This window comes from Sminthopsis crassicaudata, chromosome 2 (genome assembly GCF_048593235.1).
Source record: "Sminthopsis crassicaudata isolate SCR6 chromosome 2, ASM4859323v1, whole genome shotgun sequence".
NCBI lineage: Eukaryota > Metazoa > Chordata > Mammalia > Dasyuromorphia > Dasyuridae > Sminthopsis > Sminthopsis crassicaudata.
The window spans coordinates 472457732-472473314 of NC_133618.1; the positions used below are offsets into that span (position 1 = coordinate 472457732).

Sequence of the window (15583 nt, forward strand, 5' to 3'; positions counted from 1 at the left end):
TCTCAAGGGACGCCTTGGAGAACGAAGGAGCTATTGGGAAAAATTCGGGGTGCTTTATGGCTCTTATGTAATTTTTGAGGCTTAAGGCAATAATGGGTCAATTTATCTCATCCATTCCTAAAGACTCACCTCTAGGGTGTCTCTTAAAAAGCAAAGACAAATTTGGCATAAGAGATCTCAAAACAAAAATGTTAATTCATTTTTCCAAAAATACCTGGCCGAAGTACCTTCTAGGCAGCCAGCAAAGATGGCCCATATTCGGCTCAACAGATTATAGAATTATTAAGGAGTCGGACATATTGCAGGAGACAAGGGAAGTGGTTTGAAGTCCCTTATGTTCAGGCCTTCATGGCTCTAGCACAGGACGCTGAGCCAAGGCCAAATTAATTGCAAAGCTTTATTTGCCAAATCTAATGGAGAGAAAGAAATTGACCTTTTAGATGATCCTCTCTCTTCTCCACTCCTTCAAGGGCACGAGAAGCGTCTGCTCCGCCCTCTGGCTCTCAGCAGAATGCTTGCAATCCAGGACCACCTCCCTATCAGAAACAGGACCCAGGGTCCAAAGATATAGGACTCCCCTCTCCACCGGAGTCGAGTTCTGGAAATGCCCAACCTTCATTTCTTAGTCGTTCTCATACACAAAGTGGGCTGCCTTTCTCCTCAACCCAATCCCTTCTGCCTCCCTCTGAGGCCGGCCAGTCTCAAGGCCTTGCCCTCCTCGGGCTGAAGCTGTAGATTCCCCTTCTCCTCCATGGGAGCCTGACCTCCTTCTAATCTCTTCCCCTTGAAGGAAGTCGCCGACCCTCAGGGGGGGAGTACTCAGAGTACAAGTGCCCTTTTCCAAGTCGGATCTCTCCCAAATCAAGGAAAAATTGGGCAGATATTCTGAGGATCCTATTAAATATATTGAAGGATTCAAAGCCATCACCCTCCAATATGATCTTTCCTGGGGAGATATTAATATTATAATCTCCTCTTCCTGTACCATAGAGGAGAAAAGGCAAATCTGGGATTTAGCTCAGAAATTCGGGGATGAGATGGCTTCCTCCTCCCCTGCTAGGTACCAGGCAGGGGCTGTTGCTGTACCTCTATCAGACCCCTCATGGAACTATCAGGAGGGAAGCAGGGATAGAGAGAGGAGAGACCACCTACTAACCTGCCTCATTGAGGGCATGAGGAAAGGAATCAAAAAGCAAGTCAATTATGACAAGCTCGGGGATCATTCAAAACAGCTGAGGAGAATCCCGCTCTCTTCCAAGGTCGACTGGAAGAGGCCCTGAGAAAATACTCTAATCTGGACCCCACTTCTCAGGAGGGTGTCACGGTCCTTAGCATACATTTTATTAACCAGTCTGCCCCAGATATCAAGAGGAAGCTACAAAAATTGGCCCTAGGGCCTCAAACCCCCATGACTCAATTATTAGAAGTTGCTTTTGGGGTGTTCAATAATAGGGACCAAGCAGCAGCAATGGAGAAGGATCGCAGGGCCAGAGCCAGAAATAAAGAACAGGCTCAGCTTTTAGCGGCCGCCATTTCTAGAGATCAGACCCGTTCGTGCTTTAAATGCAAGAGGCAGGGTCACTGGGCGAGAACATGCCCCCAGAAAAAGCCTCCAGGTCCTCGTCCTACATGCCACAAGGAAGGACACTGGAAAAGGGACTGCCCAGAGAGGGGTAGAGCCACTGCCTCAAACCTCGCCCTCCAGTCTTCTCAGGACTCGGTATGACGAGGCCCTGGATTCGGCGAGGCCTCACCTTTCTCCATCAGCGCAGCCGAACCCGGGGTGACTCTAGACGTGGCAGGTAAGCACATTAATTTTCTATTTGATACTGGGACCTGTTTTTCAGTTCTATTATCCCACTCTGGTCCAACATGCCCCTCTCCCCCATAAAGTAATGGGGATTGAAGGGAACCTCCAGAGCTGCTTGGAAACTTTTCCTCTACCTTGTAGATATGGAGATTTGCTGTTTCCACACTCCTTTTTAATTATTCCTTCCTGTCCCACTCCTCTATTGGGTCGGGATTTAATGGAGAAGCTGGGAACCCAATTCTCTCTGCTCAAATCTCCAAGTGATATATTTGTGCTCCTTCTGAGACCTTCCCATGTTCCTTATGAAATCTGGGAGGACATAGACTCTTCCGTCTGGGATCAGGGAATTCCTGGAAGGGCAATGCATGCTACACCAGCCCTCGTTAAGCTACAAGATCCTACTGTGTTCCCACCTAGATGGCAGTATCCAATTAAGCAGGAGGACAGGATCGGGTTACAGCCTTTGATTGAGAAGTTCCTTAAGTTTAAACGTCTGATCCAGTCTTCCTGTAATACTCCTATCCTTCCCATTAAGAAAGTGAATGGGGAATATCGTATGGTACAAGATTTAAGGGCAATTAATAAAGCAGTTATCCCAATCCATCCCATAGTACCTAATCTCTATACTATACTTACCCAGATCCCAGAAATACTCAATGGTTTACTACCCTGGACCTAAAGGATGCTCTCTTTTGTATTCCTCTGCATGAGGACTGCCAATTTCTCTTTGCCTTTGAATGGGTAAAGCCAGATGGACTTCCTGGTCAATTAACCTGGGCGGTCCTTCCTCAAGGTTTTAGAGACAGTCCACATCTATTCGGGCAAGCCTTAGCTAAAGATTTGAGAGATCTTGAGCTGCCCGGCAGCAGCCTTATTCAATATGTGGATGATATCTTGCTCTGCAGTCCTACTAGGGAGAAGTCTCTGTCAGCGACTGTAAAAACCTTGAATTTCTTAGCCTCAAGAGGTTACAGGGTCTCTATCCAAGGCCCACATTGCCTGCCAATCTGTCAAATATTTGGGTCACAATCTTACCCCCACCTCTTGCTCTCTAATTCAGGAGAGGAAGCAGGCTATCTTAAGTATCCCACCTCCTGTTTCTAAAAAACAGCTGAGAACCTTCTTAGGTATGGCAGGTTTCTGCAGGATCTGGATCCCAAACTTTGGGATTATTGCTAAGCCCCTCTATGATTCTATTCAAGGTCCCGATAACCTTCCTCTCGAATGGGGACCTGAGCAGGCCAATGCTTTCAAAACCTTGAAAGCCAAGTTAACCTCTGCCCCTGCTCTCGCCCTGCCTGACTTACAGAAACCTTTCACTCTGTATGTAGATGAAAGGCACGGGCAAGCTTTGGGAGTCCTTACTCAGTCTCTGGGACCAGATCCCAGGCCAGTGGCCTATTTTTCAAAGAAACTGGACTCAGTTTCTCTAGGATAGCCTTCCTGCCTTAGAGCAGTAGCTGCGACCATCCTCTTAATAAAGGAAGCCTCCAGATTGACCTTGGGGTCACCATTACAGGTTTTAACCCCTGCTCTCTTATTAGATACCCCTGACTTGATTCTTAGAATTTGCCACACGCTAAATCCTGCCACCCTCCTCCCTGACCTCTCTCCATCTGGAGAGATTGTCCATAATTTCGAGGACATTATAGACTCTGTATACTCTAGCAGAGCTGACTTGAAGGAAATTTCTCTTGAGAACCCAGATGAGGAATGGTTCACGGATGGGTCTAGCTTCCTCAAGGATGGAGAGAGAAGGGTTATGCAGTGGTATCTCTTTATAGCACCCTGGAAGCTAAGCCATTGCCCCCTGGCACCTCAGCACAGAAATCCAAACTCATAGCATTAACCAGGGCTTTAGGACTGGGGAAGGGGATGAGACTCAATATTTATAGTGATTCCAAATATGCTTTTCATGTTTTGCATGCTCATGGAGCAATTTGGAAAGAAAGGGGCTTGTTAATAGCAAGGAATTCTCCCATTAAACACTCGGGAGAAATTCTACGTCTATTACAAGCTGTCCATGAACCCAAGGAGGTCTCAGTTATATTTTGCAGAGGGCACCAGAAGGGAGAGTCACTTCAGGCTAAGGGAAATAGGCTGGCAGATGCAGCTGCTAAGACGGCTGCCCTTACGCCTCTATTGACACCTTTAATTCCCCAGTCTTTTACTCCTTCCTATAGCACACAGGAGAAAGCTCTGACAGAACAAAGGGGGTACAATCTTTCTCCCTCTGGTTGGTACCAGACTCCTTCAGACCACCTCTTAGTTCCAGAGGCAAATCAGTGGAAACTGATCTCTAGTCTGCACCAGGCTACGCATCTGAGGAGGAATGCCCTCCACTCCTTGGTTGAATGCATTTTCAGTGGCCATAAGCTGGGGGAAACGATCAGGCAAGTCTGCCAGGCCTGTCCAATTTGTGCCCAGGTGAATCCTGAGGGAGCCGTTAAATCCCCACCTCTCCTGAAGCCAATTCAGAGGAGAGGCACTTACCCTGGCGAGGACTGGCAACTAGATTTCACGCATATGCCCCCTGCAGAGGTTTCAAGTTGCTTCTAGTGTTAGTGGACACATTTACTAACTGGGTAGAAGCATTTCCTTGCAGGACTGAGAAAGCCCAGGAGGTATCCAAATGCCTGTTAAACGAAATCTTACCTCGCTTTGGTTTACCTGCCTAGTCACAGAATGTTAATGGGCCTGCCTTTATTTCTCAGGTGACACAATTTGTAGCAAAGGCTCTTAAAATTACTTGCCATCTCCACACAGCCTGGAGACCCCAAGCCTGGGGAAGGTGGAGAAAATGAACCACACCATTAAGCGAGTCCTCACTCGAGAAGATTGGATTAAAAGTCTCCCAGTCGGGCTTCTTAGAATCAGAATTGCCCCCAGAAAATCTATCAAGCTCACCCATTTGAGCTTTTGTATCAAAGGCCTTTTCTAACAACTGACAATCCGGAACAACATCTGGTCACTCGATTTGCTTCACAACTTGGTGCAGTTCAGAAGGCCCTTTCTGAATATGCAAACGAGTATCTCCCCAAACCACAGATGCTCCTACTCAGGCCAATTCCCCTGTCAATCCCAGGGTCTGCCCCCCTAGGCGTGAAGTGGAAAGGCCCATACAAGGTCATCTTAACTGCTCCAAATGCAGTTAAACTGGAAGGGTCCCCCAGCTGGACTCATATTTCTAGGATTAAACATATTGCTTCTGTTTCAGATAACTCAGTTTATTCCTATGAACCTATAGAAGACTGAAGTTTCTCTTTCGCAAGACACCCCGGAAAGACGCTGGAGAAAGAAGCTTCTCAGGCTAATCTCCTTTCTTTCTCCTTATGAGGACTCTACTCTTGATACTTTCTCTCCAGCTTTCTTGGTCCTACTCTGTGGGTCCTGGGAAATGGGGTGACAACTTCCTAGTCAGACTCGGGAACTCTGCGGGGAATGGGGGTGTCCAGGACTGCTGGGTGTGCCATCACCACCCTTCAGGGTGGGTCCTACATGCGGCCTAATGCACTTTGCAAAGGCTCCGTTCCCACAGACCAGCAGCTCCTCAGTAGATGCCACCCCTTTGTACTAGCCAACCCCCAGGGGAACTACTCTGACCCTGCTTTTTGGCTGGGAAGGATCTCATACCTACCCATCACTACACCACAGAGACAGTGGTTGTAAAAGGCTGGCTGGATGAAAGACATTCAAGAGAAAATCCTTACTCCTCCCGATTCTTCCTCTGGATGGGGCCCCTGGTTCTTAACCCCATCCTAACTCCACTCCACTTTTAATAATTGTCTTGTTACTCATATTTGGTCCTTGTATTTTCAGACTACTGGTGGGAGTCATTTCTTCTAGGCTTCGAGCTTCAAACTTTCAGCTGCTTCTACAGCCTGCAGACTCTGGGACTCAAGGAGACACACACCCTCTAGACTCAGCTGCTGCCATCTTCAGATCCCGCGTTTCCCTTCCTGACATGGACCCCCCCAAATGAACTAGGGACATCTCTTCGACCATTTCCAGCTTGAAGAAGCTACAGAAGATGAGACCTTCGTCCCTTTTCCCCAAAAGAATTTGGTGGGACTTGTCTCAGGGGGAATCTGACAAGGGAAACTGAGGCTGGAGACCCCCAAAAAATAACTTTCCAAGTTATTGTGACCTAGAAGCCTGCCCAACCCCACCTCTGTTAAGTACCACTAATTTACCTTTCCATAGAGTTCAGCTGACATCACCCAAGTTTTCTATAGAGTTATAGTAAAGCTAAGTACCCCTACTTAACTTTCAATAGAACTGAATTCACGTTAAGTACCTCCACTTGAGCTCGATACAATTTGAACTATCACTAATCAAACTTTCTATAGCCTTACTGAAGCCTATTCAATCCCAAAAGCTCTGTATTGTCACAAATCATATATAAGAGGGTGGGAAGAATGGGTGAATGGGCAGATCAGACAGAACTCTAATTCCATCAAAGAGTTCTGCTCCATTTGAGATCTCTTGATGATTTATAATAAACTTAAACTTCTAATTTTACTTATAATTTAGTATATTCTTTTACTTCACCTGAGCCTTGTCTCATCAAAAGCCTGCACATCCCCAACAATATTATTGTGTCATAAGATATGATGAAAGGGGTAGTTTCAGAGATACCTGGGAAAATTTGCAGTGAAGTGAGCAGAACAGAACAATTTAAATAACATTGTAAAGACAAACTATTTTGAAAGATTTAGAATACTTCAATTCAATTGATTGAAGAACCATCAATGTAATGGGTTCTTCATGATTCCATAGAATCAATGATGAAGTACGTTACTCATTTCCTGATACTGAGGTGATGGACTAAGAATATAGAACAAGATATGTTTTTGAATCGATGTAAGAATCTAATTTGCTTGACTATACATATTTGTTACAAAAGTTTTATTTTTCTTCTTCAAGGAGGAGGTACATGGAAAAGAAACTCTTGTTGACTGAAAATAATAAAATTTTAAAAGTTCAAAAATGAGTAGGTTGGATTACCACCCAGTTCTAAATCTATGAACCTATGAGTCTTCTAGTTCCAGGCTCTCAGCTAATCAGAATACCTTCTGATGGAAAAATCAGCTTGTTACCACAAGAGGTCCTCACTCCTCAATAATTCAAGCATCTATAATTTCACAGTGTCAATCAGTGAACATTTATTAAGTATCTATTATGTGTCAAACATTGTGTTTGTGTTACCAATACAAAGAAAGGTTTAAAAAATAGTTGCTGATTGACTCATTGAATAATGGGGGAGACAATATGAAAACAACTATGTAGAAACAAACTATATACAGCATAAATTGGAAATAATCAACAAAACACAGGTGGGATTTTTAGTTGAAATCTATGGATAGTGTCAGTGTCAGAGGAGAGAAGGCATAAGTGTCATAAAAACAAAGGGAAAAGGGAGTATCAAGAAAAAGAGGCTAATCAGTGGTAACAAAGGCTGCAGAGAGGTCAAGCAGGATTAGGATTGACAAAGCACTTAGATCTTTAGTAATTTTGAAGAGAGTAGATTTGGTTGAGTGTCTGAAGCTAGGCTTCAGAGATACAAGAAAGTGAGAGGAAAGGAGATATAGGTACCTGTTGTGGATGACTTCCTCAAGGAATTTAGCTATAGAACAGAATAGACATGGGAAAATAGCTAGTGGGGATGGAAAAATCAAATAAGGGATTTTTAAGAGGGGAGAAGACATGGGAATGTTTATAGGCTATAGGGAAACAGTACATGGGGAGAAATCAAAGATGTTAAAGGGGATAATGGAAGGAGCAATCTATTGGAGAAGAAAAGATGAAATGTGAAGGAGTAGTCCTGGGAAAAAAGTAAGATGAAAAACTGTGAGTTCAGATTATTTAAGGAAGCATCACTATGCATATTTATGTCCCTTAGCATGAGAACAGGTGTTGAGGCAGAGGAAAAAACTGAAGCCGTCACTGAACTCATTGAGGAAAGATGAATATCCTAGATCTTGGTAAAGACAAACCAAAATAATCACAAAAAACAAACCTGCTACTATAATTTTGATAGTGTAGAATATATGGATTGAGAGAACCTCAAAAAAAAGGTCACTTGAGTGATGGTGGTAGAGGGAGAACTTATTGGGAGCAAGGAGTATTCTACTTTGGAGTTCGTGAACATGTAAGTTATTGCTAGAAAAAATGGCCAAGAAAAGTGTGTCCTTAGGAGAAAGCTAGGTTTCAATGAGAGCCAAAAAAAAAAAAAAAAAAAAAAAAACCAGAGAGAGGAATAAGAAGGAAAAGAATTAAGATTGTTGTTGCATATGGAGAAAGTATTTCAGGGAGCACAGGAGAAGGAATGAATAGCTTTAGAGTGGGACAGTAGGTGCAGGAGAAGATTTAATTGAGGAAAAAGCCAGTGAGAGGATTGGGCATTTGGAAACAGATGATAAAGGTTTGAATGATAACAGGTAAAGGTTAGAGTCACTTGGAGAGTATGACAGAGAGGGTTAACCATTGAGGAACGAATTTAGGTAGATTTTCATTATCTGGTTTCAGGGTAAAATCCTCTTAGGGCCTTGCATCTTTGATGACATGGTTTGTTTTCATACCTCTCCTGGAAAACTTCCCAGTGTGGTAGAGCTTACCACAGCTTCTGCTACCTTTTCACAAAAGGAAAAGGTATCAGAAGATTTGAATGAAATCTCCTCAAGTATTACATAATTCTTTTACCAGGCAAATAATTTCACCAATTCCTACTATTAGACAAATAAATAGAAACATGTAAGTGTAGTCTCCTTATTATCAGAACAATTTAACCTGATAGAGGTTAGCCCCAAAACTCACAAAGGATACTTATAACCTTTAGAGATAAAAGGAACAATCTAAAAACTTAAATTTTTTAACATCCTCAAAACTTAATTGAGGCTCAAAGGACTAAAAGCTCCTTACTCATAGCTTAAGTACCAAAAAACTCCATCGAAAGGCCTTACCTTCACTCTCAGGCTTCCAATGGCAAACCACATGGCAAACATAGAGACATCCAAGTGAATCAAAGCTATAACCTATAGTGGGTCAATCCTCCGATTGCTCTTCCTCCTCATCTTCATCTTCTGGCTTGCTTCAAATCCCATCTACAATTTCATCTTCTAAGAGAAGTCTTTCCTGATGTCCCTAATATCCAATCCATTATATACATATATACATATGTATATCTGTCTATCTCTGTATTTATATATTTAGATTGTTTGTACATAGTTGTTTCCATGGTTATCTGCCCTATTATATTGTGAGGTCCTTGAGGACAGACTTGTCTTTTGCCTTTCTTTGTTTTGGTTTACTTTTTTAGTTTTTTTATTTTCAAAACATATGCATAGTTTTCAACATTCACCCTTGCAAAACCTCATGTTCCAAATTTTTTCTCCCTCCTCTCCCCCAACCCCCTCTCTTAGACAGAAAGTAATCCAATATATGTTAAACATGTGCAGTTCTATATTTCCACAATTATCATGCTGCACAAAAAAAAAAAAAATCTGATCAAAAAGGAAAAAAAATAAGAAAACAAAAAGCAAGCAAACAACAAAAAAAGTGAACATACTGTTATGATTCACATTCAGTCTTTACAGTCCCTTTCTAGCTCTCTTCATCACAAGTCTATTGGAATTAGTCTGAATCACTTCATTGTTGAAGAGCCATGTCCATCAAAACTAATCATCACCTAATCTTGTTGCTGTGTATAATGTTCTCTTGGTTCTATTCACTTTACTTTAACATCAGTTCTTTTGCCTTTTTTTGTATCCCTAGTGCTTAACACATAGAAAGTGCTTTTTTGAGTTATAGCCTGAATAGTAGTCCCTTGATATAAATATGTAGTAAGTTGTAGTCCAAATAATGATATAATGAGTACCTGATCAGCAGAAGAGCCTCCCAATGAGTATTCACTTGTCAGGAGTTGCATATGAATGCCTTCCTTTTCAGGACTTTAGTCACAAGAGAGCTTGGGCATGTTAAATAAATAAAAATCCTATAATCAAAACTAGGTTCAGAACCCTTACCAAAGAATGCAGGATCTTTTTTTTTTTTTTTCTCCCCTTCCCCCTAAGACTTGCCCAGGTTCGCACAGCTAGGAAGTGTTAATGTCTGAGTCCAGATATGAACTCAGGTCCTTCTGATTTCAGGGCTAGTGCTCTATCCATTGCACCACTGAGCTGCCTCTGAATGTAGGATCAAAGTATACTATTTTATTATCTTGTTTTTTTGGTTTGTGATTCCCCCAAAAAAACATGACTAATAGAGAAATGTTTTGCATAATTGCAACATATATAACATATAAATTGCTTATATAGTGTAGCGAGCTGTCGTCTCTAGAAGCTGCCGGATCGCTCTCTGGGAAGAGATATGCTGTGTCTACTCAAATCTTTCAGACAGATTCTTCTTCCTGTAGTGAACCGTTGTCTTCAGGCAGTTGCTGTTAACTCTTGTCCTTAGAGTTGACTTCCCTTCCTGCAGAGAGCCCTGTCAGGGCTGATGTAATGCAGAGTCTCTCTCTTGAATCCTGGCTCTGAATCTCCTCCAGCTCTTATCCTTCTCCAGGCCGATCTCTTCTCTGGGCCCAGTGCTATCTCTTTTATCCTCCCAGAGAATGGGCGTGGGATAATGCAAGGGCTTCTGGGAAGAACCACCCCAGCCAATGAGCTTGCCCCCTCTATCAAGTCAACCTGAGTTCTCACCTTGTAATTGTCCAGAAAACCTGAATTCTCACCTTGTCACTGTCCAGACAACCTGAGTTCTCACTTAGTAATCCTAACAATATAGGGTGAACAACAAGGAGTTATACATCTTAAGGAATTTGGAAGTGGGACAAAGGAAATAAGGGCAGGTATATACATTGGCCAGACTTTGAAAGATGGGAAGTGACAGTTCAGAACTTGGTTGGACAAGTATCAGAAAATCAAGGGGAAGATCTTAAGATCATAAACTTAGAGATGAAATGGATCAAAGGGATTGAATCCAAAACACTCATTTTAAAGATGAGGACACTGATGTTCTAGAAGTTTGTGCTTTGCCTAAGGCCATACAGCTAGCAAGCATCTGAGGAAAAATTTAAAACCTGAACTTCCTAACTCCAAGTCTAGAACTCTTTCCATTATGCCAAGGCATGGCCAGATAGTTAGATGTCTGATGGTCAATCAGATATGAGGCAGGAAGTTCACAGGAGTCAAAAAATATTATGAGGAAAGGATGAAAAATCGACTGCAGTGCTATCAACTAGGATATTTTTATATCTGAAGATAGGAGCTGGGAGCTCCCAGACTTTCTCCTGGTTCAGGAATCATTCTAAACTAGGACAACACAGATTCTATAAATGAGAGGAAGCATAAGGGTAAAATGGTAGAGAGAAGGGCAAGGAAGACGTTTTTGAAGCTGTTATGGAAGACGGAGCAAAGGGTGGAGGATAAATTAATGAGGGAGGAAAAATGTGATTGAAACCAAAGTATGACATTTGTGCATAAGGACTGAATGGGACAGCCTCTGAAGCCAGACCCTTTTGTGATTAGGCCCTTCTTCAAAACCATTCCCTGGACTCAACCAAATCAACTCAGTTCCTGGAGAGGAAGAATGGAAGAGCACAGGGATAGCACTGGACTTTATTCAGCATTCACTCAAGAAGCACTACTGCAGAGTTCTGTTGAGCACCAGGGGGAGGCCAAGATAAGTCATATTTTGCTGAGGCTGAACTAAATAAACCAAACCGCAATGGAGATCACCCTTGGGATGGGAATTTGTATAGCTCCTACCATTCATCTCTAAAAGCCTGAACTTAGCCCTTCTCTTATTTTCCTTCAAAAACATGAAGACTTCATAAATAGACACATTCCTATAATGGTATAAATGGGGGGAAAATCCCTAAGAATGTTTATAAAAACATTGTGCTTTTGTCTTCATCATGTCTATGTACATGTTCAACACTACTTTCATATATTCATATATATATATATGTATATATATATGTATGTATATATGTTCAGTACTATCAAAAGATATCCCTATATCCAGCAAGGTAATTAATTGCTTTGGAGGACCTTTATTGCCTTTATTCAAAAGATACAGCCTGTCAATTTACTTCTGCAGGTACTACATCCACAGCTACTGGAAGAAATAAGGAAAGGTTTTACTACCAAAGTCCTTGCTTTTGTCAAACACTTCATCAGGAACTATGTTTTTGTTGGTGGAAATCACATTTAAGAAGATTCATGAAAACTGGTTTTTATGCAAAGCTGTAAGAACTATTGGACTTTTCCATTTGACTTGCAGTTCAAATCCCCCAAATATATTATCTTCTTTATTAGAACATGAACTCCTTGAGAACAAGGACTGTTTTACTTTTTGAAATGTCTAGCAGTTTGTGGCCCACAGTAAGTGATTGATAAATGTTTCATTTTCATTCATAGCTTACAAATGGATAATAAAACTGAGCTCTTAATTCCTTAAAGACCAATTGTCCCTTGAAAAATAAAAACCCCAAATATGATTTTAACATAGTCAAACCTTTAATTCACACTGAGAGAACATAAACATAAATTTATTTAGCTTGAAGTATTTTAAAAGATAAGTACTTTAATAAATACCTCTCCTTTTAGTAGATAGCTAATAGGATCTATGAGGATGATATGCTACATATATTGTTAGATGATACCTTTACAGTGTGGGCAGCTAAGTGATACAGTGGATAAAGTGCCAGGACAAGAGTTGGGAAAACTCCTCCTCCTGAGTATAAATATGGTTTCTACTTAGTGTGAGAAACTTAACTCTATTCACTTCAATTTCCTCATCTATAAAATAAGTTAGAAAAGGAAATGGCAAACTATTCTGGCATTCTCTGTCAAGAAAATCCCAAATGGAGCCAGAGAGTCAGACATGACTGAAACAAAAGACACATTTAGAGTGTTGGTTGGTTTTGCTTAATTTTTTTTTTTTTCCTTTATGAGAGAGGTCAATAAGAGCTCAACCTTCAGAAATTACTGCAATATGAAAATGAAAGACTTTGTTAAAACTTTTAAAAAGAAAATGTATGTAAGCTTATTGCTTTCAAGAACACATAGGTTAAGGATTCAAGGATAACTGGATGAAGTGCTGTTTAAGAGATTAAGAACTTATTAACTAGGAAGGGATGAGGAAAGGCTTCACCTATGACACAGCAGCTGAATTAAGCCTTCAGGGAGATTCTAAAGGAGATTCTATGGACTCTAAAAAGTGGAAATGAGAGTGTGTATTCCAGACCTGGAGATGTATAATGAACAATAAGTAGACTAGTTTTGCTACAACACTGTGTGAGGAAAGAAAAGCAATGTGTAGTCAGTATGGAAAAGCAGGATGTAAACAAACCATAAACTAAATTTCAAATTTTATCCTATAGGCAATTGAAAGCTACTAAAGATTCCTGAGTAAGGAAGTGACATGATCAGACCTGTGCTTTAGGAATATTATTTTGAAAGCTATGTATTAAATAGAAGAAACTGGATCTGAGAAAATAACTGGACAATAATTGCATTGTCCAGATCAGAAATATAAGCCGCAACTCATGCAGTGAATGAGTCAGTGGAGAGGAGGAAACTCATGTGAAAGATGCTATAGAAATAAAACTGAGAAGATTTAGCAACTGATGGGATAGGGCAGTTGAAGAAGAGGGAAAAGTAAAAAATGAGTCTACTATCCTGGAGAGAAGCTGCATAACGGACATTGAGGCATTGGATTTTGTGAAAGGGCCAGGTTGGGGGAGGACAGAAAATACACTGTGGAACATGTTGCATTTGAAATGTTCAGAGAACATCCAAGTGGAAATGTCTAGCAGATAACTGCTGATACAGGATCAGAGCTCAGGAAAGTTTAGGATGGAATATATAGATTGGGCATCATTTTGGTAGGGACAAAGAGAATTTCTTCCCAGTTAGAATGATCCAGAAAACTCTGGATAAGTAGTAAGCCTCCATTGCTAGGATAGGCTGAATAATGAATATGTAGGACTGTAATAGAAGAATTTCTATAATTAGATTAATAGCTATCTAAGGTTCTTTCCAACTCTGACATTCTGGGACCATTTAAACAAAACAATACTTTTTGTAGTGGCAAGAAACTGGAAACTGAGTGGATGTTCATCAGTTGGAGAATGGCTGAATAAATTTTGGTATATGAATGTTATGGAATATTATTGTTCTGTAAGAAACAACCAGCAGGATCATTTCAGAGGGTCTTGGAGAGGCTTACATGAACTGATGCTGAGTGAAATGAGCAGAACAAGATCATTGTACACAGCAACAAGAAGACTATAGGATGACCAATTCTGATAGACTTGGCTCTCTTTAACAATGAGATGATTCAAACAAGTTCCAGTTGTTCAGTGATGAAGAGAATCACCTAGACCCAGAGAGAGGATTGTGGGAACTGAGTGTGGACCACAAGGTAGCATTCTCATTCTTTCTGTTGTTGTTTGCTTGCATTTTGTTTTCTTTCTCAGGTTTTTGATTTTTTTTCCCCTTACTGATCTGATTTTTCTTGTGCAGCAAGATAACTGTAAAAATATACATACATATTGGATTTAACATATATTTTAACATATTTAACAAGTATTGGACTACCTACCATCTAGAGGAGGGGATAAGGGGAAGAAGGGGAAAATGTGCAACGGGAGGTTTTGCAAGAATCAATTGAAAAATTATCCATGCGTATGTTTTATAAATAAAGAGTTTTAATTTAAAAAAAACTTATTAACTATCAATTGATGGTGCTGAAAAAAAAATGGAAATTTATCACATGCCTTTGAACTGCACAATATTTCTGGTGTCAAAGGCCCAAAACATATGATTTCTGCCCTTGCCTTACACTTTGGGTACAGAGCATTTTAAAGACTTTAATATCATCTTGGCACAGTTGTAGTTTTTTCTTCTTTCTTAATTATAACATTTTTGGTTAAGCATTTAAATGCAAATGAAGATAAAAACATTTGAAGAGCCTAATGAGATATTTATATTCTGTACGCACATGAAGATTAAGTGACAATACATTCTAGCTTCTTCACTTGGCATAAGGGAGGAGGGGAAAGAGGATGTGATAGAAACATCATTAATAATAAAATGCAGCCATAACTGACGAGCCATCATACTACTCGTGTGACACCTATTGTCAGTGTGACTGTAAGGTGCAAGGAGTTAGGTTTAAAAATCAATGAATATAACAAAGTAGTATTCTTCATATGAAATATTAAAATAGACCTATAAAAAATACAAATTACAATCACAAAATGTAAGAGGTAGAAAGAATCTAAGAAACAGAGTCCAACTCCCAAATTCATCAGGTAAAAAAGCTATTCAATCATTTTTCAGTTGACTCTTCATGACCCCATTTGGGGTTTTCTTGGCAAAAACATGAGTGATTGCCATTTCCTTCTCTAGCTCATTTCGTAGAAGAGGAAATTGAGACAGGGTTAAATGACATGCCCAGGGTTACCCAGATGCTGTCCGAGGCCAGATTTGAACTCTGTCAGATGAATGTTCTTCATTCCAGGCCCCACACTCTATCCATTGCACTACCTAGCTGTTCCCAAAAAGAAAAACTGAGGCCTATATTTGACCAGGGTGAGTTGTTGGAGTTTGTCCTTTGTTCTCGAAGAGGACCAGGATATCAGGGAGGTGATGCTGTGAAAAACAAGTGAACTGGATGTAAGTGAGGAGGGACTGGGCAAGGTTACCTGCCTCACCTTCCCCTCCAGAACCTTCTGGGTCCAGTGGCCAGGAGATCAGGAGACTG

At 40.9% G+C, this 15583-nt stretch overlaps 1 protein-coding gene across 1 annotated transcript in view; it reads right to left on the bottom strand.

Moving 5' to 3' along the window:
- The window catches only part of GPI (glucose-6-phosphate isomerase), a 60201-nt gene extending 51215 nt beyond the window's left edge, over nt 1-8986 (bottom strand). The window contains exon 1 of the mRNA XM_074293202.1: nt 8773-8986. The gene's annotated coding sequence lies outside the window, so the exon portion shown is untranslated. The remainder of the gene's footprint in view (nt 1-8772) is intronic.
- Nucleotides 8987-15583: the final 6597 nt, after the last annotated feature.